Below are 25,407 nucleotides of genomic sequence, written 5' to 3'. Positions count from 1 at the left end.
ATTAGCATGAAACTGGGACAATCCTGATCCATTATGAATGAATATCATTTATCCAGTATGTAGGAGACATAGATATCATTGCTTAAGAGACTGAGAATGAAAGTGAGCCGTTGCCTCACCATGAGTATTTCTATATAGAAACTTGCTAAAGTAAGTGAAGTGCACACTGAAAATTTCACTAGATCAGAGAACTCTAGAATGGCAGCCTGTGTCCTTTATACTATTACGCTGAAGAAGGAACCAGTACAGCCCTCACAAATTTCCCTACCAACATACACAGAATTTGTTTTATTGTGGCACTCATCTAGTTTGTTCTTCTCTCACCAGGTTAGAACACACCGTTGTTCATAAGGTTTTTTTCTTATTTTAATCCGAACTAAGGCTCTTTTCTGGGACATGGACCCGTTCCCTGTGATATCATTTTCCTGTATGTTTTGGGTTACAGTCAATAACAACCCATCTGCTTTCCAGTTTCCAAGCATTCCTAAAACTGTCTGAAAATTTCAGGTAGACATTCTTGTTGTCAGAGATGTTCTAGGTTTATTAATTCTCCATATAATTTCGCTTTGATTTGAATGGTAGTGATGGGAAGGTAGGAAATGGATGTGCTCAGCCAACCATTTGCCAATGCGTAAGAATTTGAATACCTACAATTCCTGACATACTTATCCAAATACTTACACATTTTATCCAAACACCTTTTTCATTGCTTGAGTATGGAATAGGGAAAATCTCCCCAGAAAACCCTCTTGTGACATTATTTATGGGATATAAATAGGCAAATTTATAGATTCTGCACAAAACAAGTACGTCTGAAACACTGGCTTCAGTACAGCATATCTGCTCCTACTGGATATACTGTATGATTTTACAGCATACTTTGAAATACAGAAATTTTATCATAGTGTTTTTAGTGAAGGAAGGGATGCTTAGTTCTTGGGTTAAAATACAAGATATCGGGACAGTGTTGTAAAGCTAGTAAAGCAGGTGCTTGTGATGCCGGTATCCCATATGGGCAACAATTCAAGTCCTGGCTCTTCAACTTCTGGTCTGGCTGTGTGCTGATGGTCTGGGAAAAGCAGCAGAGGATGGTCCAAGTGTTTGGGCCTCTACCACTCATATGGGAGATCTAGATAAAGCTCCTTTCTTTTGCTTGACCCAGCCCTATCATGGCCCATTGGGGAGTGAACCAGTGGGTGGAAGGCTTCTCTCTCTCTCCCTCCTACCTTCCCTCCCCCCTCTCTAGCTCTTTAAAATAAATAAGTAAATCTTAAAAAAAAAACCCACAATTTCTTTTGACAGTAGGCAACTAGTTGAAAAATCAGTTTTAAACAATTTGGCCATTTTACGAATGACATTATTAGTCTTTATTAGTTCTGGCAGTAATTGTAGAACTGTGATTCATCTGCTTGCTATATAGCATAAAAAGGGATCAAATTCAGTAATTGACAAATCTTAATCATGAACAAAAATTAAAATAGTATGTGTCATTAAAACTAATATTGACTTTGATGTATTATTACTGGAAATTTTACCACAATGTTTGGCACCCTTATAATAAATTGCTTCCTGCACCCCAGCACATCAAATACTTCAGTTAAATTTGCATATAAATATACTAGAAAAGTCATTTTTTCTATTTCTATGTATGTCCCTGAAGCCATAAACATTATCCTTAAATAACTTTCCATTTGAATCCAAACTGAAGATACTGTTAAACATGTTTAGAGCACTTCATTTGAAATGTTGCTAGAAGTTGTGGAGAGGATTATAATCACACTTGGTGGAGAAAGATCTTGATTGATAGCAAAGATGGTGGCAGGTTACAGAGATTATTTTTTACCTTCCTCAAGGATGCTGAGGAAATTTTTCATGAGCTCTGCTATCCACTGTTGATTGTGTGTATTGGCCAAAGGGAGCTATCACTCGAATTAATAGCTGGCATTTTGTTAGACCAGGAGCATGTTGTGTTGCTGCCTGTTGCCAGAATGCAGACTTTGACATTCAGAACACTTTGTTTGCCTGATCCCAAGTTGTAAGGGATGCCATTTCTTGTATCCTTTTTTGTTTTCCCTTCATGTGGACCACAGGTAATTTAGTCAACGAGAAATGAGAATGAATTGTCTGCTCCATTAATAATCTCCATCAGCTCAGTGGCAATGGCATTTAGGTTCAGGCAGAGTTGTCCTTTTTGTCCCCCTGATCTATACATTCCTACTGCTCAAGAGAGTAAAGCTTTGGCATACATAAAAACAGTGAGTCAAAAACATAAAGCAACTGCTGCAATGTTCTTAATAACAAAAAATAATAACACTGTCACTTTACACTTCATTTGTTTGCATTGCTCCTTAAAATATGAATTTCTTATGGCTTCATTTCCCCAAATGTCACTCTTTCATCCTTTTTTTATACCTCATGTTAAAATAATACAATACTCAATATAGCAATCTTCATCACAGGATACTTTTTTATTATATTTTGTTGCCTTGTCACAACCATTTCTTCAGTTCCCTTTGTCAGATTGAGGGTAAAACATTTCCTCTGCAGCAACAAAAACATGGTAGCTTAAGAGCCCACAGAGTTAATATCTCTAATGATGGACCCTCATTTGTATTGAAGCCTCCTTAATGCTCTGTGATGCTGTCTTCTGTATTCACATTTCCTTTGCCCAATTTTATCTATTGCTACCCTAGGCTTAGAATTACATTTATTTTATCTAAGCCTATGTGATATTTTGTGCAGATATTCATACCTATTCATTATTTTCCACATAAATATCAATTCTTTATATCTGTACAAAAAGAACCCTTAGGGATTGGATATAATTACATTTTTTTCACTAATGGGTCTCCTGCATTTATTGGTATAAAATATTTGGATAAACTATTAGAATTAAAATCCTTGTTTGCCTTAATTTCAGTACTATAAATAGAATGTCCGTCAGAATTCCACTGGAGATAATTTTACACTGAAAAATAAATACTGAGAAAAATAATTACAGAAAACAGAAATGCAATAATAATGTTAACAGAAATAAACATACATTGCATCTTGAGCGATATAGGTGCTGGTTTTTATAGTAACATTTCATTATTCACTAATTTTTTTTTCTATCTCACTGGAAAAGAAAGGGATGGAGGAAGTGTAGATTTTTTTTCCCTTCCAGTTGTGAGCAAATCTAAGAAACAAAAGACAAAGGTTTTCAAAGTATATAACCTGCAACCGCAGGAATGTTCAAAGGTGTCACATTGTGTAGCCACATCCTTTCCTCCATCACTGCTGGGAGCCAGAGGACCTGAGTAATCATTCATACATAGGAATTCTGTGCACGGTGTAACTCTGTGTATTTGTCTGCCTTCTTCTAGAAAGGAGCTTTAAAGGTACACAAGATGCAATTAGCACTATAAATTAGGTGCAAAAGAACAAAGAAGACAGAACTAAAACATAAGAGAGTCAGGAATGGCACCCCACATGTTTTTATATCTTCCCTGGCTTACTGTCCAGATTGTGATCAATAACTCACCTAAAAAGTCTGTAATGCAATAAATGTATTTAGGCTTAAAAAAATCATGACAAAATCAGCCACACAGTTGGTGCTGCATTTGGTTACACTGAGGATCATCAGTAGGGGATTCTAGAATAAAACAAAACAAAAAGGCAAAATATTCTTTGTTGATATTGAAAACATAATGTCAAGAAAAAAAAATTTGTTTTTAGGACTAATAATCATGGTTCAGCTCCCAGATAATGTGCCTTGGAAAGCAGAATATGACCGTCCAAGTATTTAGGCCACTACTACAGGTGTGGGAGGCCTGGATGGAGTTCCTGGCTCCTGGTTCTGGACTGGCCCTGTGGTGGCTATTGAAGCTGCCTGGGAAGTGAACCAGAACATTGAAGATTCTCTCTCTCTCTCTTTCTCCCTGCCATTCAAATAATTAAATCTTTAAAAGTCATAGATTCAAATTGCACTTAACCACCCAAGAAAATAAGTTTTAAAGCAATTAGGAACGTACAGAATCTCTCCCTCTCCCTCACACACGCGCATTTTTTAAATTGGAACTACGAACTGTACATATTATAGAGTATCCTGTGATGTGTGGACATATGTAGACATAATTTTCAAATCCGGGTAAAATGTCTATCATCTCAATTATCATTTCTTTGTGGTGATGGGAAACAATATTTTCTTCCAATTTGTTAAAATTCAAAAAATTAAATATAATGTTTTCCTGTCTCTTTTAAACAGGCTTAGTCTTTGTCAATCTGATATACTCAAGCGTGATTTCATTTGTGATTTTTAAAATTTTTTATTTCTGTTAAGTTGAATACCTCTTTTCTGTTTTTAAAATTTTATTTAAGGCATACAAATTTAATGTGTTTCATATATATATATATTCAGGAACATAGTGATACTTCTCATCCTACCCTCCCTCCCATCCACACTTCAACACTTCTTCCTCCTCCCTCTCTTATTTCCACTTTAATTTTTACAAAGATCTATGCTTAGTTAACTTTATTTTCATAGGACAAACCCTAAGTAAACACTTCAACAAATAATATGAAAAAAGTTTCTCAATAGTTGAGACAAAACCTGTAAAAATGAAGCAAATCTCAAAATGTTGATTTCACTCCTAAATATTTCCTTTTGAGATCTCTTATTAGTTATCACAGATCAGGGAAATCATATGTTGTTTGTCTTTTTGGGACTGACTTATTTCAATAAGAATAATGGTTTCCAGTTGCATCTATTTCTTGCAAAAAACAGAGTTTCGTTTCTTTTTTTTACCTCTGAGTAGTATTCTATGGTGTGAAAATCCCATAATTTCCTTATCCTGTCATCAGTTGATGGCCATCTGGTTGATTCCATATCTTAGCTATTGTGAAATGAACTGAAATAAACACAGGGGTACAGATACCTCTTTCATATGCTGACTTCATTTCATTTGGGTAAATTTTCAGGAGTGGGATGGCTGGGTCATATGGTAGGTCTATATTCAGATTTCTGAGGTATCTCCATACTGTCTTCCACAATGCCTGTGCCAGTTTACCTTCCTACAAACAATGTATGAGGGTACTTTTTTCCTCAAATCCTCACCAACATTTGTTGCTTGTTGATTTTATTATGAGAGTCATTCTGTGTGGGTGAGGTAAAATCTCATTGTTTTTTTTCTTAATGTTTCTGTTGGCATTTGAATTTCCTCTTTTGAAACATGCCTATTCAAATTCTTTGCCTATATCTTAACTGGATTACTTGTTTTGTTGTTGTTGATTTTTTGATCTCTTTATATATTCTGGTAATTAGTCCTTTATCAGTTGCATGATTTGCAAATATTTTTCCCATTATTTTGGTTGCTTCTTCCTTTGTTGAGTGTTCCTTTTGCAGTGCAGAAACTTCTTAGCTTGGGAGGGAAGTTATGGGAGGGGGAAACCATTGTAATCCATAAGCTGTACACTGGAAATTTATATTCATTAAATAAAAGTTAAAAAAACAAACAAACAAACAAACAAAAAGAAACTTCTTAGCTTGGTGTAATCCCATTTGTCTATTTTGGCTTTGATTACTTGTACTTCTGGGGTTTTTTCCAAAAAGTCTTTGCCCATGCCAATGTCTTGCAGAATTTCCCCAATGTTCTCTAGTAATTTGATGGTTGGTTCATAGATTAGGTCTTTGATCCATTTTGATCCATTTTTCTATAAGATATAAGGTGGGGGTCTTGCTTCATACTTCTGCATGCAGAGATCCAGTTTTCCCAGCACCATGTGTTGAAGAGACTGACTTGCTCCAGGGATTGATTTTAGCTCACTTGTCAAAGATACATTGGTGGATGTGTGGATTGATTTCTGGAGTTTCTAATCTGTTCCAGTGGTCTACACATCTATTTTTGACAATACCAGGCTGTTTTGATTACAGTTGTCCTGTAGTAGTAGGTCATGAAATCTGATATTGTGATGACTCCAGCTTTGTTTTTGTTGTAAAAGATTGCTTTGCATATTCTGGTCCTCTTGTATTTCCATGTGAATTTTAGTATCTTCTATTTTCTATATCTGAGAAGTATATGTATTGATGTTTTGATTGGGATTACAATGAATCTGAAAATTGCTTTTGGTAGTATGGACATTTTGATAATAATTCATCCAACCCACGAACATGGAAGGTTTTCTCATTTTTTTGTGTCCTCCATATTTATTTCTTTAATATTTTTTATTTTTAATCATAGAGATCTATGATATCTTTGCTTACATGTATTCCAAGGTATTTAAGTTTTTTGTAGATATTGTGATTGATATTGACCTTAGATGTTCTTTCTGCCATGGCATATTCATTATATATGAAGACAATTGATTTTTGTGTATTAATTTTATATCCTGCCATTTTACCAAGCACCCTATGAGTTCCAATAGTCTCTTATGGAGGCTTTTGGTTCCCTTACATGTAAAAACTTATAACCCGCAAATAGGGATATTTTGACTCCCTTCTTTTAATTTGTACCCCTTTGATATATTTTTAATGTCTAATGGCTCTGGCTAAAACTTTCAGCAGTATCTTGAATAGTAATGATAATAGTGGGCATTCTTGTGTGGTTCTGGATGTTAGTTGGCAATGCTTCCAACTTTTCCCCATTCATTAAAATATGGTTGTAGGTTTTATCCTAAATTGCCTTGATTGTATTGAGGAATGTTCCTTCTATATCAATTTGTTTAAGGTTTTTATCATGAAAGGATGTTGTATTTTATCAAATGCTATCTTTACATCTATTGAAATAACGGGGCCAGTATTGTGGCATAGTGGGTAAAGCTGCTGCCTACAGTTCTGATATCCCATATGGGCACCTGTTTTGAGACCTGGCTGCTCCACTTCCAATTCAGCTCTCTGCTATGGCCTGTTAAAGAAGTGGAAGATAGCCCAAGTCCCCAGGTCCCTGCACCCATGTGGGATACCCACAGGAAGCTTCTGGCTTCAGATTGGATCAGCTGTGGCCATTGCAGCATTTGGGGAGAGAACCATCAGATAGAAGAATTCTCTCTGTCTTTGCCTCTGATTCTCTGTATCTCTACCTTTCAAATGAAATAAATAAATCTTAAAAAACAAAAAAATAAATAATATGGTTTTTATTTTTCACCTTGTTAATGTGATGTATCACTTTTATTGATTTGCAAATTTTGAATCATTCCTGCATACCTGGGATAAATCCCACTTGATTTGAGTGAATGATCTTTCTGAGGTATTATTGGATTTGATTAGCTGGTATTTTGAGGATTTTTGCATCAGTGTTCATCAGGGGTAGCAGTCTATAGTTCTCTTTCTCTGTTATATCTTTTTCTTGTTTAGATATTAAGGTGATACTGGCCTCATAGAAGGAATTTGAGAGGATTCCCTCTTCAATTATTTTGAATAGCTTGAGAATTGGAGTTAGTTCTTCTTTAAATGTCTGATAGAATTCAACAGAGAAGCTATTGGTTCTGAGCTTTTTATTTATTTATTTATTTATTTATTTTTTACTGGGAGTGTCTTTATTACTGATTCAATTTCTGTGTTAGTTTTTGGTCTGTTTAGGTTTTATATGTCTTCATGACTCAATTTTGGTAGAACATATGTGTCCAAGAATCTATCCATTTCTTTCAGATTTTCCGGTTGATTGTCCTACAGCTCTTGTAGTAATTCCTGAGGAGTCTTTTGATTTCTGTTGTTAAATTTCCTTTCTTCATCTCTGATTTTTTTTTGGTTAGTTGGGCCAATGGTGCATCAATTTTCTTTATTTTTTTTTTCTAAACCAGCTCTTCATTTCACTGATCTTTTTTATTGTGTTTTTGGTTTCAATATAGGAATGCAATGTATCATGCAGCAGAAGATGGCCCAAGTATTTTGGGCCATGACACTCTTGTAGGAGAACTGGATGATGTTCCAGGCTCTTAACTTTGGCTGTCCCAGTCCTGGCCATTACAGTCATTTGGGAAGTGTACAAGTAGATGAAAAAATTCATTTATTCATTCTTGCTGTGTCCCCCTATCTCTGTCTCTTTTTCCTCTATCTGTAACTCTGCCTTTCAAAAAATAAATAAGTATATCTTAAAACAGTATGGGAGTGATGGACACAAAAACCAAACCTGTATGAAGTATATCAAGTAAGAAAAAGTTCAAGGATATATCTCAAAATGCTAATAGTTTTTATCTTAAATGGTGTGATAATAGGTGGATATTTTAAACTTTGTTTTATGGTTATTATTTTAATCACTATTACCTTAACCAATAATAATATAATAACCAAATGTTATAACCAAAGTTATTATCATCTCTTGTCAGATTCATATATTTCTGGAGCTACTGATTAGGACAGTCACATCTCATTTCAGAGTACCTGAAACTGAGTCCTATCTCTAACTTCATACTAGTAGCTGGGAGGACAGCAGATAATGGTCAAAGCACTTGAACCCCTGATACCCATACAAAAGACCTGGATACAGTTCCTGGTTTCTTGCTTTGGCCTTGTCCATGGCACCAACCATTATGGACATTTGGAGAGTGAACCATCAAATTGAAGATATTCTCTCTGTCTCTGTCTCTCTCTCTCCCTCTCTCTCCCATTCTCCCTTCTTCCTCTCTTCCCCATCTCTCTCTTTTTCTCTCTTCTATACCGCCTTTCAAATAGTAATTAACAGGCTAAATAAATAAATAAATAAATATAAAATATAAATAAATCATAAATCTATATGTGTATGTTTATATACATGAATATATACTAATTTTGTGTAAGAATTTTTATTAAGAGAAACATAGATTTCAAGGAGTTCATAGATACAATTCTAAGAGAATAATGACACTTTCTTACTCCATTTTCCTTTCTTCCTTTTTTTAAATTTATTTGACAGATAGTGTTAGACAATGAGAGAGAGAGAGACAGAGAGAAAGGTCTTCTTTCTGTTGGTTCACTCCCCAAATGGCTGCCATGGCTGGAGCTATGCCCATCCGACGCCAGGAGCCAGGTGCTTCCTCCTGGTCTCCCATGCAGGTGCAGGGGCCCAAGAACTTGGGCCATCCTCCACTGCCCTCCTGGGCCACAGCAGAGAGCTGGACTGGAAGAGGAGCAACCGGGACTAGAATCCAGTGCCTATATGGCATGCCAGCGCCACAGGCAGAGAATTAACCAAGTGAGCCATGGCGCCGGCCCCGTCCTTTCTTTTTAAATATTTGCAATAACACTTTTGATTTACTTAATAGTCATAGATTTAATACTCCACTAAATAGTTTAATAAGTAAAAAGTATTCTCAGCAAGAATATAGACAATGGCTATAAACAATAATCAAATTCAAATCCTAAGATATCAATTTCATTTATATTTATTGTTTTTTTTTTTTTTTGCACTCTATATATTAGCTACCAAAAGTCAGAGAAAAATGTGGTATTCGACAGGCATCCCTACTACCATCTTTACCTCCCTGGAATTAATCTCAACACAGTAGTTAGAATGATTCTTTAAAAAAGAACAAGTTGGGGGGCTTGGTGTTGTGGCACAGTGGGTTGATTTGCCATCTGCTATACCAGCATCTCGTATGAGTGCTAGTTCATGTCCCACTTGTTCCACTTCTGATTCAGCTCCCTGTCAATTCTCCTTGGAAAGCAGCTGGTGATGATCCAAGTTCCTGGGTCCTTGCCATCCAAGTTGAAGACCTGGATGGTATTCCAGGCTCCTGGGTTTGGTCTGGCCCAGCACTGGCTGTTGTGGCCACTTAGGGAATGAACCAGTGCATGGAAGATCTCTCTTTGTTTCTTTTTCTCCCTCTCTCTTTCTGTAACTCTGCCTTTCAAATTAATAAATATTTAAAACAATAAAAAGAAACCAAGTTGGATCTTTTCTCCTACTCAGGATATGTCAAAAATCTACATCTCTCATTTCTCTCAGAGTGTAGAACGGAGTCCTACAATATACAGCAAGGTCTTTCAAGTTATGCCCTTTGCCCTTATTATTTCTTGACATAACTTCCTCCTCCTTTCTTTTTTGCTCAGTCTACTCCAGCTATACCTGACTTTTTGCTCTTCAGTGAACAGCTTAGGCTTCAGGACTTTTGCACTGACATTTCCTGTGTTAAGACCTCACTTTCCCCATATAGATTCAGTCAATCCCCTTCATTTTTTTCAAACCTTTCTTATATATTATCTTTGTAGTGAGGCCTACACCAACAGCTCAAGTTAAAATGACATACTTAACTGACTCTCCTATCACCTTTACTCTATCTTAACAAACACACTTAACCAATCTATACCATACAATATAATTTAATTATTTTGTTAATTTGAAATGTCTGTGTCTTCTCCCACTAAAGAAATGATAATTAGTGTAAGCATTAATGCATTCTATCTGTGATGTCTCTAAATAAATATTTATTGAATTTCATTATGTAAACTGAGGTTTTTCAAAAGTTAAATACTTAGCCCCCTTTTACAGTGGGTATATTTGAACAGATCTTACTCCAAATCCCTATTTTTTTTTAACTATTCCATAGAGTTATGATTAGTACCTTGAGAGACACAATTATAGAAATGAATTATGTTCAACAGGGGTGAGACAAACAGTGTTCCTGGAAGGAGTGAATGACCTTGTGTGATGGACTGGATTCTAAGTTAAAGTAAGGGGAAAGAGAATTCCAGGAAACAGGGAAAGTAGAGAAGAACCGTAAACAACGTGCTCAGAACTTGTGGCCAAGGATCAGTCTTAGTCTAGATTGACCACAGCATAAGGGGCTTGGAAGACTAGCGGGAAATGAGGCATAAATGATTGACTTTGGCTTGCTCTGAAGGGCCTTAAGTGGTAGGATGATGACTTAGTATTTAATTTTGCAGACATTTTGAGGCCATCTGACTTTTTTGACAAAGGGTGATATGATTAAAGATAAACTTTAGGAAGATAAATTTGCTGATGGCTGTGAGTAGAATGCACAAGAATTTTGAAACAGTAAATAGAGACATGGCTAGAAATCTGTTATTGTTGTCTAAGTACAGAGGAATGAGGACTTCTACAAGGATCGTGTAAGTGGGAGTGGAAAGGGGGTAGGTGGAAAGACATTGTGAAAGCAGTAGAAATAGGATGGATACACACTGAATCCAGGTAGAAGTCACTAAAAAAATAGCTACATGTTATGACTAAGTATTTGAGCTAACCTGACTGAGCAAACCAAATCAGAAGGTGCTCATTTAGGAGGGACTGTTGGGTCATCTCCTTTTTGTAGATGTTGCACTTGAACTAGGAGAAGCTCAGCTTGGCAGAAAATATGCCCTTTGCTTGCAAGCCTCTCAACATGATTCCATCCCTCCATTCACTTGTATACTGTCACATCCAGCTATACACTATGAATAGTGAAATGTCTTTTACAGGATTATATGTGTGATACAAACTTCACGTTGTAGCTCATAAAGAAATGTAGGGGTTGTTTTCTGTCTGTGTTCTTGTTTCTTAATCAACTGTAGTTGAATGTTTCAACTCCATATTCTATCCTAACAGCATTTGTTCCTAAAAACTATTAAGTCAGCCATAGTAGCCCTCCTCCCTGTTGCTGCTTTTTATTACCTCCACTAGGTCAGGACAGGACTACAAAAATGCCTTAATTGCCATGATGATGGAAACCGAATTAATCTATAGCAGATGAACGAGGATAATGAAATCATTTTCTTTTCTCTCAATGGTCTATGCAGAATCATCTCTTCTGATACACTTCAGTGTCTGACCTTTTAAACTGACAGGATGTTCACTGCTGAGGCTTTTTAAAGACATCTATCTCTCCCCAGAAAAATGGAAGCCAGACATCCACGACCGACTTATATTTGTCTGTGAATCAAGCTGTCATTTTTGTTCTGCCAGAGTCTGTTATCACGTCTGGACAAGTAATTATTCTCTAGGTTAGGTTCTTACAACCTTGAATTTTTAGGAAAGTCCTTGAGACTGAAAGCAGTCACTTTCTTGCTGCTACAGTTCATGCATATTAGTGAGTTATGTGGTGGCTTGGCAGCTATTAGTGCTATTAAGCATTTAGGCTATTAAGCACGCAATTCTTTCAATGTTGCACAAGCTTCTAGCCTCCATCTGTTTCCCTTATTTATAAAATCCCCATTTAGTTCCCCTACTGCATTTAGGCAACTGGCAGCACATTCCCCCAAGAGCAAGTCTAAGCTGGGACATTGAAGGACATGATGGAGCAAGAACAATCCACAAGCTTCTTCATGTTCTCTATATTTTCGCATGAAGTAGGAAAGAAAAGGCTTCCAACTTCTCTCCTTGCTGGAAACAAGGGAACTCACAACATGCTACTGAAGAATGTATGGTGATGCGACTGTGAGTTGGGGCCGGTGGCAAAGGACACAGGGTCTGAGATTCTCTTGCAGGTGTTGTAAATACGCTTCAGTAAGAGGAACGTGAAATCTAATTCAAAGTGATGCAGCTTGTGTAAGGCTAAGCATTCGAAATCAACTCAGAATTCAATACTTTCCAATGAAAACCTGAGGTCAGATTGCAGGGGGAAAATCCTCAGTGAGAGATTTAATAATGTATAAAGAGAACGGCACCTCCTACAGAATTCTGTTTGAAATAGAGAGCTTCTAGAATAAAATTCTCATTACTCACTTCTGTTTGGAAGAGAAGCCATTTGCAAGCAGTTAGGCAGTAGCTCAGTCACAGATATTTTGGAGTGTGAATTTGAGTTTAGTAGTTTAATGACCATGTTTCGACTACATTTTGAAAAGAACTTACTTCTTTGTCATGCTTACTTATCCTTAGAAAGTCACACTTATTTGTAGACAAAAGCTCAGGCTACTCTTTTCTGATACGCACAACCCATCACCCTGTGTGTCAGGCTGTCATGATCAGTTGGATCTGGCATAGTATCCAGAGTTTTAATCTTTAAATTATCATTAATAATATAAAGTCATAGCTTTGTATCCAAAATGATTGGAGGGGACAGGAGGATAAAAGTGAGATTGGGAGCACGGAGCATGTTTGCAGATTGATAGAAACAAGGATGAAGGCATGCTTTCCTTTTTTGAAGAATGATAGCACAGGCAAAATGGCTGTATAGATTCCAATGCACATCTTCATCTACAAATGACAGATGACACTGACCATTCTCCTCTACATACCTCGGGATGACTAAAACAGTTCCCTCACTTACATTTATACTTGTGCATGGGAAGCATCTTTGTGTTATTAGTTATAATGCTTAAAATCTTATGACATTATCACCAATTTTTCTTACAGGGCAGAAAGATACTACACTTGAGCAATTCAAACTGTTCCTAAGACTTTTACTTTCTTATCTAAAATAGAATTTCCTATTAAGCCCTGGAAATGTATATTTTGTATGGGGATAACCTCATCTGAATATTTTACAGTGAAACAAGGTGAGAGAATACAGAATTTCTTTCAGTACATTCTAGCTAAGAAAGGATATAGAGTACTCAACCCATTCAAAATACTAACATAAAATGGGGCTCCTATTATGAGTATCCCTGTAAGTACACATAATGACAGCAACTGTTACCATGTACCTTTCTCACATGCTGTCATTTATCAACACTTTGTCATTCTTAAGGGTCTGTCACTCATGGGGCATTTGAACTGTGACTTATGTCCTCTGCTCCACTCTTTCTTAAAATGCAATGACGACTAAGACTCCTACCCTATTCATTAGCTTTATACTTAGTCTTTGGATGTGTACAGCACTGATTACAAAGGGTTTGCCATTTATTGGTAAAGCAGTTGCTGAGTTTGTGAAGTGGAGAGACTCTCATTATTCCTCATGGGTAATTATTATCTATGAATATATTTGAAACAAATGGGTGTTTAGGAACACACCTGCTTCTTTACTATGTAATCTACACGATTTAGTGGTGGCACCAATGTGAGAAAAGATACCATCCTCAATTGTCTTTCAGTGTTAAGCTTCATGATACCAAAAAAGAAAAGATTAAAAGAAGATTTCTTCTGAAGCTCCCTGTTCTATAAGCTTGTGACTAAAGTTTTTCTAAATATTGGATTCTCATGGCTTTCATTATTCAGAAAGAAATTAAATTTCTTTATGAAATTTGCCATTTTTTTAGTACTATGAGCTTTACTAAACCCAAACAATAAGTAGGAAATAGAGCATCTTTTGGAATTGATTGGAAATGCCAGAATGTCATCTTTCAACTAGCAGTGTGCAATACCAAATGGGGACTGCTTGCTACAAACCATTAAAGGTTCTTTTCCATGTGTTACTTGGCTTACTGCTTGAAAAAAAAATCCTTGTATTTAGAAAAAAAATCATTAATTGAACTCTACAGCACATCTCATCCAATCCTCGAGAAAATGTTCTATCTTTGCAATCAGGGCTGGGGAGTGCAGCAGTTATAAATGCTGTGGGTGTACGTATACATGCACCTTGAGATACCATATACTGGTTGCCATTGCAGCAATAATGAAACTGTGAAATAAGCTTCAGGACAGATTTCTCTAATAGGCAACTTCAAAAAATATTTTTGCAGTTGAAAGCTGTTTTCAGAAAACTGGAGGCACAGAGTAAATGTTATTCCAAGGTCGTTATGCTTGAGTTCTGCTCTCAGATTGGGTACCGTTTTCTATTTAAACTCTTTCCCTGAAATATGGAAATATCTAGGATGCAGTTGTTTTAGGACACAGGCAAATGTGAGACATCCTCTCTGTTCCATGCAGTGTGCTTGTAGTGAGCTTTGAGCCCAATATCCTCTAGAGGTGTTTCACTTGAGCTGCCTGGATTCAAAGAAGTTCTTTTAATATACATCACTGAGTTTTACCTAAAGCTGCCTCATCCAGTGGCGGTTACCTAAGCCTGTTGTGTAACCATTGCCCTTGGTTTGAAGAAGGACGTATCTGTCTTTGCTCTTGATCAGACCATCTGCCCACAGAAGGAAAGTTTCCAGGCCAGTAATTCTGCTTTGCAACATCCACAATTTTCTTATCCCCACTATGTAGCAGGCACAGAGCTGTTGTTATAGCACTGAAATTACTGTTTACAAATCTGCCCCATCTACTGGGGATTGATCTCTTGGCAGGTGGTACCTATATAGAGAGCCTGGCATTTGGGGTTACCTTACTTGCCAGGGTGGAAATAGGTTAAGAAGGGCTCAGGAAGTTCCTGGCTGAACTGTAGTGACTGATCCTAGCAGTGTCGACAGCCTGGTGATGCTATGCTACACAAGCAGCCGGTGCAGGACTGCCCTTCTTACTTTTCACAACGCTACCCACTGTGCTAAAGCAATGACCCCTGAAGCGAGCTAAAAGGCATTTTCCGGACTGTGCCACCCTCAATGCCAAAATCCTTTAGAATGCCAGGCCTCGTGACTTAAACCAGTTCCAATAAATAGCTTCACTCCAATCAAATCAGAGGAAGTTAGTCAACATTTCTCTTTCTTGCTCTCTCTCCATGACACTGGGGATTTTCTAGTAAGTCATAATTCAATCCTTCATTAGAGGGAAAAAAAATTAAAAATATCTCAGCCAAGCCATTCCCAGCAGCAATAACTGAAGTCTCTGCTGGTTAAACAAGAGGCCGCCAGACTGCCATCAGTACCACTCTCCCTGCTATCAGTTTAGACCACAATTAATTTAAAATTTCTACTTCTAAAGTAAAGTGAGGGAATACAATAATCCCAATTTACTTTTTTAATAAAAAAGCTTAAGTGGAAAGAGTCCACTGGGAATGTGCAGCCCAGGCCAAGGTAATTCTCATCAGGAGAAGAGGCTCCCGCTTAAAATGCACAGTCACAGGGCAGCCGGCATCTCTTCCCAGAATGCCTCCTCTGGGCTCAAGCTGATGCTTTTATCTTTTTTTCTTTTCTTGGCTTTTAAGAAAGTAAAGTTGGACTAGCAAACACTATCAGTCACTGCCTTAGAAAAGCAATCCTAAGGAATCAGGACGCCCGACTCAAAGAATGCTCTCCAGAAACTACAGGGAGCAGGAAAATTAAGGAGTAAACCATAAAAGAAAATGCATCAAAGATATAAAGCAACCAAATAGGAGCTGGGCTCTCCTTGCATGATCAGTGAGATGGATCAGGTGCAGAAGGGGCAGAGTTGGAGACTGAAATGTGCACACATAGAAACAAGGGCAGGCACCTGGAGCACATGATCCAAGCAGCTTTGCTCAGGAGGGTGGTCTGCATGGGGGAGGACCAACCGCGGGTCACACTTGCCTGGCATCTGAAAAGGTAAAGATCTTCCTTTTTGAACTAACTCATGAGAGCAAACCGGAGCTCTTCTCTGTAGCACCAGGACTAGTGTAGCTGGCAAATGATTCAGGGTCATCATAGGCATAGTGGGGGTGAAGCTAGGATAAGATGGAGGCATTGTTACAAGCACCAGCTCCCAAAAGACACCCTAAAGCCCCATCTCATGCATAGAATACTGAACGAACCCTTCTATGCATGATGACAGTCAGGTGTCTTGTTTCTATGACAACATAGATCTCTGTTTATCTTCTCTTCCCTCCACCTTTTTTCAGCCTCCTTGCTGTGTCCTTCTACATGGTCATGGCTGTGGTCTCAAGGAATCCACCTTCAGCCCTCTTTCTGTCATGCATGCTCCCTTCCTTTATAGCTGTATCATCAAGAAATGACTCTGGATCATTTCCTCCAACTCTTGAAAGTTCTGCACTTCAAAGACAAAGGATCTGCAAGCTATCTTCCCCTGCATTTCCTAAAGGCACCTAAAATTAGATGGCATTGTATCTAAAGTTAAAATCATTTCTTGGTCTTTCAATCCCCCACTCTCTGGGAGAGTTAGCATTTCTTGTTTATTTCTCTTCCCAGTTTTCACATTATCGTATGTGGTGGACTGAGTGGTGTCCCTCCAAAATTTCTATCTTTGAGCCCTAATGTGACCGTTTTGGGAGGCAATTGCTTAGATGAAGTCATGATGGTGAGGCCCTCAGAATGGAAGTAGTGTCTTTATAAGAGAAAGAGACACAGAGAGTTCGCTCGCTCGCTCTCTTCCTCCATGGGCACAAAGAAGAGGTCATGTGAGTCCACAATGAGACGACAGTCATCTACAAGACAAGATAATTGGCCTCAGTGTGAAACCAACCATCTTGGAACCTTGATTTTGGACTTCCCAGCCTTCACAACTGTGAGGAATGCATTTCAGCTGCTGAAGCTGGCCACTCTGGTGTTTTGTTAAGGCATCTCCATCAGACTAAGATGCATTCAGTCACCCAAGGTAGAGACTAAACATTCATTTCAGTTCCTTTCTTCTCACTTTCCTTCTATATTCAGTCAGCTTCTAAATTCTCATTGACTGTCCTTCTCTGATTTTCAAATATGTCCTCTTTTCTCTAACTCCATTGCCTCGCCTCTGATTCGGGCCGTCTCGTGTTTTATCTGGACTATTTTGATAGTCTTTTTTTTTTTTTTTATATTTTTTTGACAGGCAGAGTGGACAGTGAGAGAGACAGACAGAGAGAAAGGTCTTCCTTTGCCACTGGTTCACCCTCCAATGGCCGCCGCGGTAGCGCGCTGCGGCCGGCGCACCGCACTGATTCGAAGCCAGGAGCCAGGTGCTTCTCCTGGTCTCCCATGGGGTGCAGGGCCCAAGCACTTGGGCCATCCTCCACTGCCTTCCCGGGCCATAGCAGAGAGCTGGCCTGGAAGAGGGGCAACCGGGACAGGATCGGTGCCCCGACCGGGACAAAGCAACTGGGTGTGCTAAGCCCTGGCCTTTCCCTTGACCCCACTCCCCACCCTGCACGTGCTGCTCAAGTCTCCCTGATGGAATCACCCTTTAAAAAAAACAAATCTGACCATGTCAGAACATTAAAACATGTTCCAATGTCTTACCATTAGATTTAGGGAACAGAATCTGAGTAATTCAGTTTTTTTTTTTAATTGTATTACCTAACCAGCACTTATTTTTCATTTTCTTACACATATACATAAGTGTCATGGCCAGCACTATGGTGTAGCAGGTTAAACCAATGCCTGCGGTGCCACCATACAAAATATAAGTGCCAGTTTGAGTCTTGGCTTCTCTGCTTTCAACCCAGTGCTCTGCTTATGTGCCTGGGAAAGCAGTAGATGATGGCCCAACTCCTTGGGTCCCTGCACTCATATAGGCGACCTGAATGAAGTTCCCGGCTCCTGGCTTCAGCCTGGCCAGCCCTGGCCTATGTAACCATTTGGGGAGTGAACCAGTGGATGGAAGATCTCGCTCTCTCTTAGTGTCTCTCCCTATCTCTGTGTAACTCTGCCTTTCAGATAAATAAATCAATCTTATAATAAATAAATATATAAAAAAAACCCATCATCATCATTAAAGCTAATATGCAAGTATTAAACTATGTGCCAAGCACCATTCATTAAAAAAAAAATTGTCACATCAAGGTAATTGGTATATACACCACTCAAACATTTTTTGTTTGTGATAGGAACGTTAATATTTTCTAATATTATCTCTTACATATTGTCTTAGAAAACCAGATTTACTTGTACTTTGCCACATCACTTTTTTCTATTTTGCTGATTATCTATGCTCCCTCTCCTTGAATCTTATCCTTTCCCAAACTACCCTGGCACATGTCCATTTATCCTTCAACATGCCACTCACATCAAAACCTGTCTGTAAATATTTTCCAATCCTTTTCTACCCTTAGACATTTTTAAAATATTTAAAGTATTATAATTACTTTTAATAAAAATTTTAATATATGCCTCCCACAACTTATTTTAAAAAACACTTATTATTTATTTGAATGCAGAATTACAAAGAAAGAGAGATAGAGGGAGAGAAAAAAGAGGCAGATCTTCTAACCACTGATTTATTCCCTAAATGGCTTCAACAGCCAGGGCTGGGCCATGCCAAAACAGGAGGTTGGGACTCCATCAAGGTCTCCTACATGGGAGGAAGGGACCCAGTATGTAATTCTTTTATGTTTGTTGTTGAGAATACATAATTTATTGTGATATCCTGCTTAATTCATTTTTTATTTATAGAAAAGTGCTTTGAATTTCTAAATATGCTTAGTTATTAGTTTTAGTTATTAATTACTAATCCAATATCATATTGATTAATATGTATGTTATTGACTCCTTGAAATATATTAAGACTTCTTTTTCTGATTTAAATGTGGTAATATTGTAAATATTTTATATGAACGTGTATGTTCTTTATTTTTTTACTTGAAGGGTCTACAGAGAACTATTTAAGCTCACTGAATTTTTTTTCATGTATAGTTGATTTTAGGTTTCTGATAAAACCATGCTAAAAATCTTTTATTTTTCACAATGTTGGAATTGTATATTTTGAGCCTGAATTATTAGAGATATACAAGTTCTTGTTATTGACACTTGAGGATAATATGGAAATTATTTCCCTTATAAGATAATATCCTCTTTTTTCTATTAATGCTTTTTTAGCTTGATATATTTCAGTCATATTTTGGAAACTTTTCTGTTTAGCACTTTTTATATACATGTATAGTATATTTATTAAAAGTATTTCCAAACTGATATGTATTTGCATTTTTTGATTATTGATATTTTATACTATATATTAGCTCTTAATTTTCTAATTTTATGTGTATTGTGAAAAATTATTGGAATTTTATCATGCTTCATGGCTTTGAATAAGTATATTCTATTCATTTTTATATATTTATTACAGTGTAACTTACTGTGATACATTCAGTAGTTTCAGAAAATATTTTATACCAGTGTGCAAAAACTGTGCGTATTTCCTTGCAAGTCTGCATTTAGTGACATCCTGTGGTAGTTTGAAATAAACTATGGCGTGATTATTAAACCACAGAAATTGCCAAATTTTGTAAATCAGGGCTTTTTTTTTTCAGGAGAGGCAGTCAAATATTTTCAAGCATACCTCTGAATATAGTTTTTATAGCTACCATTATGTTTGTTATGTACCAGCTCTTCTTTTTGCTCTTTATTCTTATTTCATTAGGGAAATTGTTCAATACTTTCTTGAAGGCATGCGTTTTTTTTCCCCTCTCTGGATGGAAGGTTTGTATTTTTATTTTTTTTATTTTTTTATTTTTTTTTAACTTTTATTTAATGAATATAAATTTCCAGTGTACAGCTTATGGATTACAATGGCTTCCCCCCCCATAACTTCCCTCCCACCCGCAACCCTCCCCTCTCCTGCTCCCTCTCCCCTTCCATTTGCATCAAGATTCATTTTCAATTCTCTTTATATACAGAAGATCAATTTAGTATAAAGATTTCAACAGTTTGCACCCACATAGAAACACAAAGTGAAACATACTGTTTGAGTACTAGTTATAGCATTAAATCACAATGTACAGCACATTAAGGACAGAGATCCCACATGAGGAGCAAGTGCACAGTGGCTCCTGTTGTTGACCCAACAAATTGACACTCTAGTTTATGGCGCCAGTAACCATCCTAGGCTGTCGTCATGAGTTGCCAAGGCTATGGAAGCCTTCCAAGTTTGCCGACTCTGATCATATTTAGACAAGGTCATAAAAGACAGAGTGAGGATAGTAACCAATGATCCTAAGAGTGGCATTTACCAGGTTTGAACAATTATACAGCATTAAGTGGGGAAGAGGACCATCAGTACACACATGTTGGGAGTAGAGCCATTGGTGGTAGAGTAGAGGTTATGATTACAAAGGAATGAGGCCCAAGTGCACTAGACAGGGCCTAGAACAAAGGACAGAGTCATTATTAGAGGAGCTAAGAAAGGCGCTGTCTAAGCTACAATTAAGTTTTCTGATTGAGAGGCAAATAGAACCTGATAGAAGGGGCTTGATAATAATCTGGTGGGCTTTAGGCCTTGTAAATTCAGAGGCCCAGACCTATCTATCTCTTCACATGGGGTATATCCTAAGGGAGGTGTGAACCTCCTAGGGGAAGGCACTCTGTTGACTTTCATTACTTGGCTGGCCTGGGAGGAGAGCTGGCCAGGTAAAGGCAGGGGGCATCTCTAACAAGAAATTGACAGTTCTGCCTGCAATGTTGCTGACCCTACTTGACCATCCCCTCAGCTGCAGGGGTCACTTTGGAAGTTGGGCTGAGTGAAGGGCTTTTCAGCTTAGAGCCAATAAGATCTGTGGCTCTGACCTGGGCATCCTTCGACTCCAGGGCAGGTCCATTTCCAGTGATCCAACTCTTGGCAGAGCTGCCAGGGCTCTTCACAAGCTGACTTCTGCTGAAGCCCAGGCTTACCACATTGAAAGCCACTGCAGTGGACTGGCCTGTTGGGTCTCCTTGAGGGCAGATCACTGTACAGATAAGCCATTAATAGGCCTGCCACCCATTGCTTCTGATGCCGAGCTTTCTTTTCCTCCTGGTTTGTGTTAAAGCAGACCAGAGGATGCAAGTCAAGGGAGTGCCCGTGTCCCATCTCTAATCTTCGGTGGCCTGAACTACAAGTCTATAGTCACAGGCATGTTCTGTAGTAGTTTTTCTAAGGTAGACAATGCCCATGAGGAAAATTATATTCTCACTTTAAAACTTTCTTTCCCTTTGGTCTGAAAGGGAGGTTTTTTCTACTTACTGTATACTTCGCTGATGGTGAAGTGAATCTAGCTATGAGATTATTATTTAAGTTCTTATTTTGGCTATGCTATTGCAGAAAAATGTTAGCCATCTCTTTTATAAGGTCTAAAGATTAAATTGTGCATCCTACAGATTCCTTCATAATAGAATTAGTTTCCTACCTTGAAGAGAATAGAGAAGTGAAAGAACAAGTTGGGCTTAGAATAGAGAAATGAGGGAGCAAGTCCTAGATCGCTTGCTGACAATAGCAATATCACATGAATACTTAGCAAACCATTTCAACCATTAGATAACAACTTAAGAAAACATTTACCAGAAGGTCCAATGCCTTCTATAAATTTTAAGAATCATGTATTTGAAAACACCTCTTAAATATCTAGCATGGTGTAGTTTGTTTAGCCAGTAAACTTAAGCACAACCATCTAAAATGTTTTTAGTTTCTTTCTACCAACAAGTCTAAAACATATGATACACAGATTCAGGTCCCACAAATTAAAATGTATCTTTGATTGATTTTAGCAGCTTAAATTTATGGACAATATTTTTAAAGGTTTATTTTTTTAAATGTTGATTCATTTTTGTATATTTGAAATGCAGAGTAACGCATAAACAGGGAGAGATCTTCCATCTACTGGCCCACTCCTCAATTGCCTGCAACAGTGGGGGTGGGGCCAAGTCATAGTCATGAGCCGGGAGCTCCATCTCGGCTTCTTACATGAGTGGCAGGGACTCAGCACTTGATTCACCATCTGCTGCCTTCCAGATGTATTAGCAGGAAACTGGACCAGAAGCAGAGGCAGAGGTGGCACTTGAGCCTGGGCACGGCGGTATGGGATGTGGGCATCTCAGGTGACGACTTAACCCACTGTGCCACGATACCTCCCATGAAGGTTCATTTTTAATGAAATTATTTAATTATGATGTGTGTGTGTGTGTCTTGTGGTTTTGATATTTGGTTTTATACTTCCTGCTTACCTTTATTCATATCTTTCCAATGAATTCTTCTTTTCTCCTTTTTAAGGGGAAACACATGCTCCCTGGGTCCCCAAGTCTTTTTATATTTTTTTTCCAATTTATTTGAAAGAGAGGGAGGAAGGGGTGGGGGAGAGAAATCTTCCACCCATTGTTCACCCCCTAAATGCCCACAATAGCCATGTTGGGCCTCCCATGTACATAGCAGGGATCCAAGTTCTCTGTATTTCCTTAAAGTCTGGTTAACAAACCTTCTAAGTAACTTGTCCCTTGTAATCTGCTGCCTCCCTGAGAGTGCATTCCCAGAAAGCTGGAAAAGAAGCAGAGGGGCCATGGGTTGGGACCTGGCTCACACACTTCTATGTGGAATGCCAGCTGATCCAAAGGGTGTCTGACTGGTGTGCCAAATGCCAGCCCCAGAAGTTTCAATTCTGCTTATGTCTACCCTGACTTGACATAGCTTCAGTTCAGAACCAGATCTTACCACCAACTTTTCACAACTCCTTACTTTCAATTTATGTAATCACAAGTGAGATTTCTTACTTACTATTCCATTTAATTGCAGAATTATTATGAAATAGTTACTTTATCTGACAATAAAACGAATACATGTTTGTTGCCAAAATATAAAAAAAATCATTAAGAATCTAGAAGCCCAAACTCTACCACACGATAGCCACTTCTAAATTTGCGAGCATACCTACCATTTATATGATTTCATATTTATTGTTTCAACTTATATTACTATTTAAGCACTATTCCAAACATCTAATCTTTATTTGGAAGGAAGGTAGTATTTTAAATGTATGCAGCATTATCAGGTGGAGGTACCATAACCTGTAAAGTCACTTCCCTACATCTAGGTTACTTCAATTTTTTTTTTAAAAAATTTACTTATTTTATTAAAAAGGCAGAGTTATATATAGAGAGGGAAAAACCAAGAGAGATCTTGCATCCCTTGTTCACTCCCCAGATGTCTGCAATGGACAGGGCTGGGCCAGGCGGATGCCAGGATCCTAGAACTGCATCTGGTCTCCCACTTGGATGGCAGGAGCCCAAGTACTGGGTCCATCTTCCACTGCTTTCCCAGGGGCATTAGCAGGGAACTGGATTAGATGTGGAGCAGCCTGCAATTGAATTGGTGCCCATATGGGATATTGGCATCACAGGTGACAGCTTAGCTTCCTATGCCACAATGGTGGCCCCAGTTACTTCAGTTTTTATTGGGCTACTGAAAAGTGCTATCAATTACAGTATATACTTGCACAAGTATTGTTTCCATGCTTTAATTAGCTCTTACAAATTATTTCTTCAAGTGAAATAACTGTTTTAAAGATGTAAGTTTTTTAAAAGATTCATTTATTTATTTGGAAGGCAGAGTTACAGAGTTAGAGGGTGACAGAGACTGAGAGAAGAAATCTTCCCTCTGCTGATTTACTCCCAAAATGGTTGCAATGACCAGGGTTGCCCCAGGCTGAATCCAGGAGCCTAGAACTCCATCAAGTCTCCCAAGTAGGATACAGGGACCCAAAGAGTTAGACCATCTTCCAATGTTTTCCAAGTCATATTAGCAGAGAGCTTTATTGGAAGTGAAGCAGCCAGGACTAGAATCAGTGCTTATATTGGGTGCCAGTGTCATAAGTCCCAAACTCTGTGCCATAACACTGGCCCAAAGAAGTCAACTTTTTAAGGAAGTTTTCTATAGGAAGTTTATACTGATATGTATGTATGTATGTGTGTGTGTGTGTGTGTGTGTATATATACACACTCCCATCAACACTATAGGCATATTCTGAAGTCAGTATATTCTTTCTATGATTTCTCTCCAATGTTATTAAATTCAGTATTGTTCAGTTCACTCTTTTCTATTTTTTTCTTATTTTTGTGACTTAGAGGAGGCAAAGAAAATGAATGTAATTGTTCAAGAAAAATATTGAAATATTGAAGTGGTTAGTAGATACCCTTTTGATTTTATCTTAAAGGAAATTAATTTTTCCAAACATTACTCTCTGTGTTCTCACATAGAAATGTCAAGAAGTGCATTAGATGAGAGGTGAGTGCAGACCATTTCCTAAGAGCCAGGAACACTTGAAAGTACAACTTGTGACTTTCTTTTTTGCAGAGACTAAGAGCCTATAGACCACTGTCCTTCAAAACTAAGTCATTTCTAGACCTGTGTACATAGCAATACACTGTTTCAAATACTTTAATGAGCATTTTGTCTCCTAAATGTAATGGGAAGATTTGATGATATAAACACACATATTATGTGACCTTGATTAGGATCCTTAAAAAACAAGCTTCATTTTGCTCACAAATACTCTTCTTCTTTTCCACAAACGAAGTGAATATGGGTGAGACATAAAATGCACTGTCCTTGGCATTGCCCCATTTTGCAATAGACTTTTACATTACATAAATATAAATAGCCTAGACTTTGAGGCATTTGCTTATGTACAACTATTGCTTCATTTCCTTCGAAGTCAGAGTTTCTCTGGGTAAGGCTGTGTGATTCACCAGAAAGAAATGAAAATAAATGTCTACGTTGCAGCTATCTGGGAAAAGATGAAAACAACAGTTTGAGGTCGTTGCCCGAGACAGAGATGAACTAGGAAAATCTCTGTTGGTATTTGGCTAGGCCCAGACCAAAGTTGGAGATGCCACGGTGTTCCTGGGATCTGGGGAGAAACACTTTTGTTTAAATATTGATATATTTATTTGAAAGGCAGTGTTACAGAGAGAGGAGAGGGATAGGGAGGGATGGGAAGACAGAGAAATCATCCATCTATTGGTTTACTCCTCAAATGGCTGTAAATGGTTGCAATGGAGCTGGGCAGGTCTGAAGCCAGGAGCCAGGAGCTTCTTCTGGTCTCCCACGTGGGTGCAGGGCTCAAGGACTTGGGCCTTAT

This window comes from Lepus europaeus, chromosome 11, assembly GCF_033115175.1.
Source record: "Lepus europaeus isolate LE1 chromosome 11, mLepTim1.pri, whole genome shotgun sequence".
In the NCBI taxonomy this organism is placed as follows: domain Eukaryota; kingdom Metazoa; phylum Chordata; class Mammalia; order Lagomorpha; family Leporidae; genus Lepus; species Lepus europaeus.
This window is presented reverse-complemented; position numbering follows the sequence as displayed.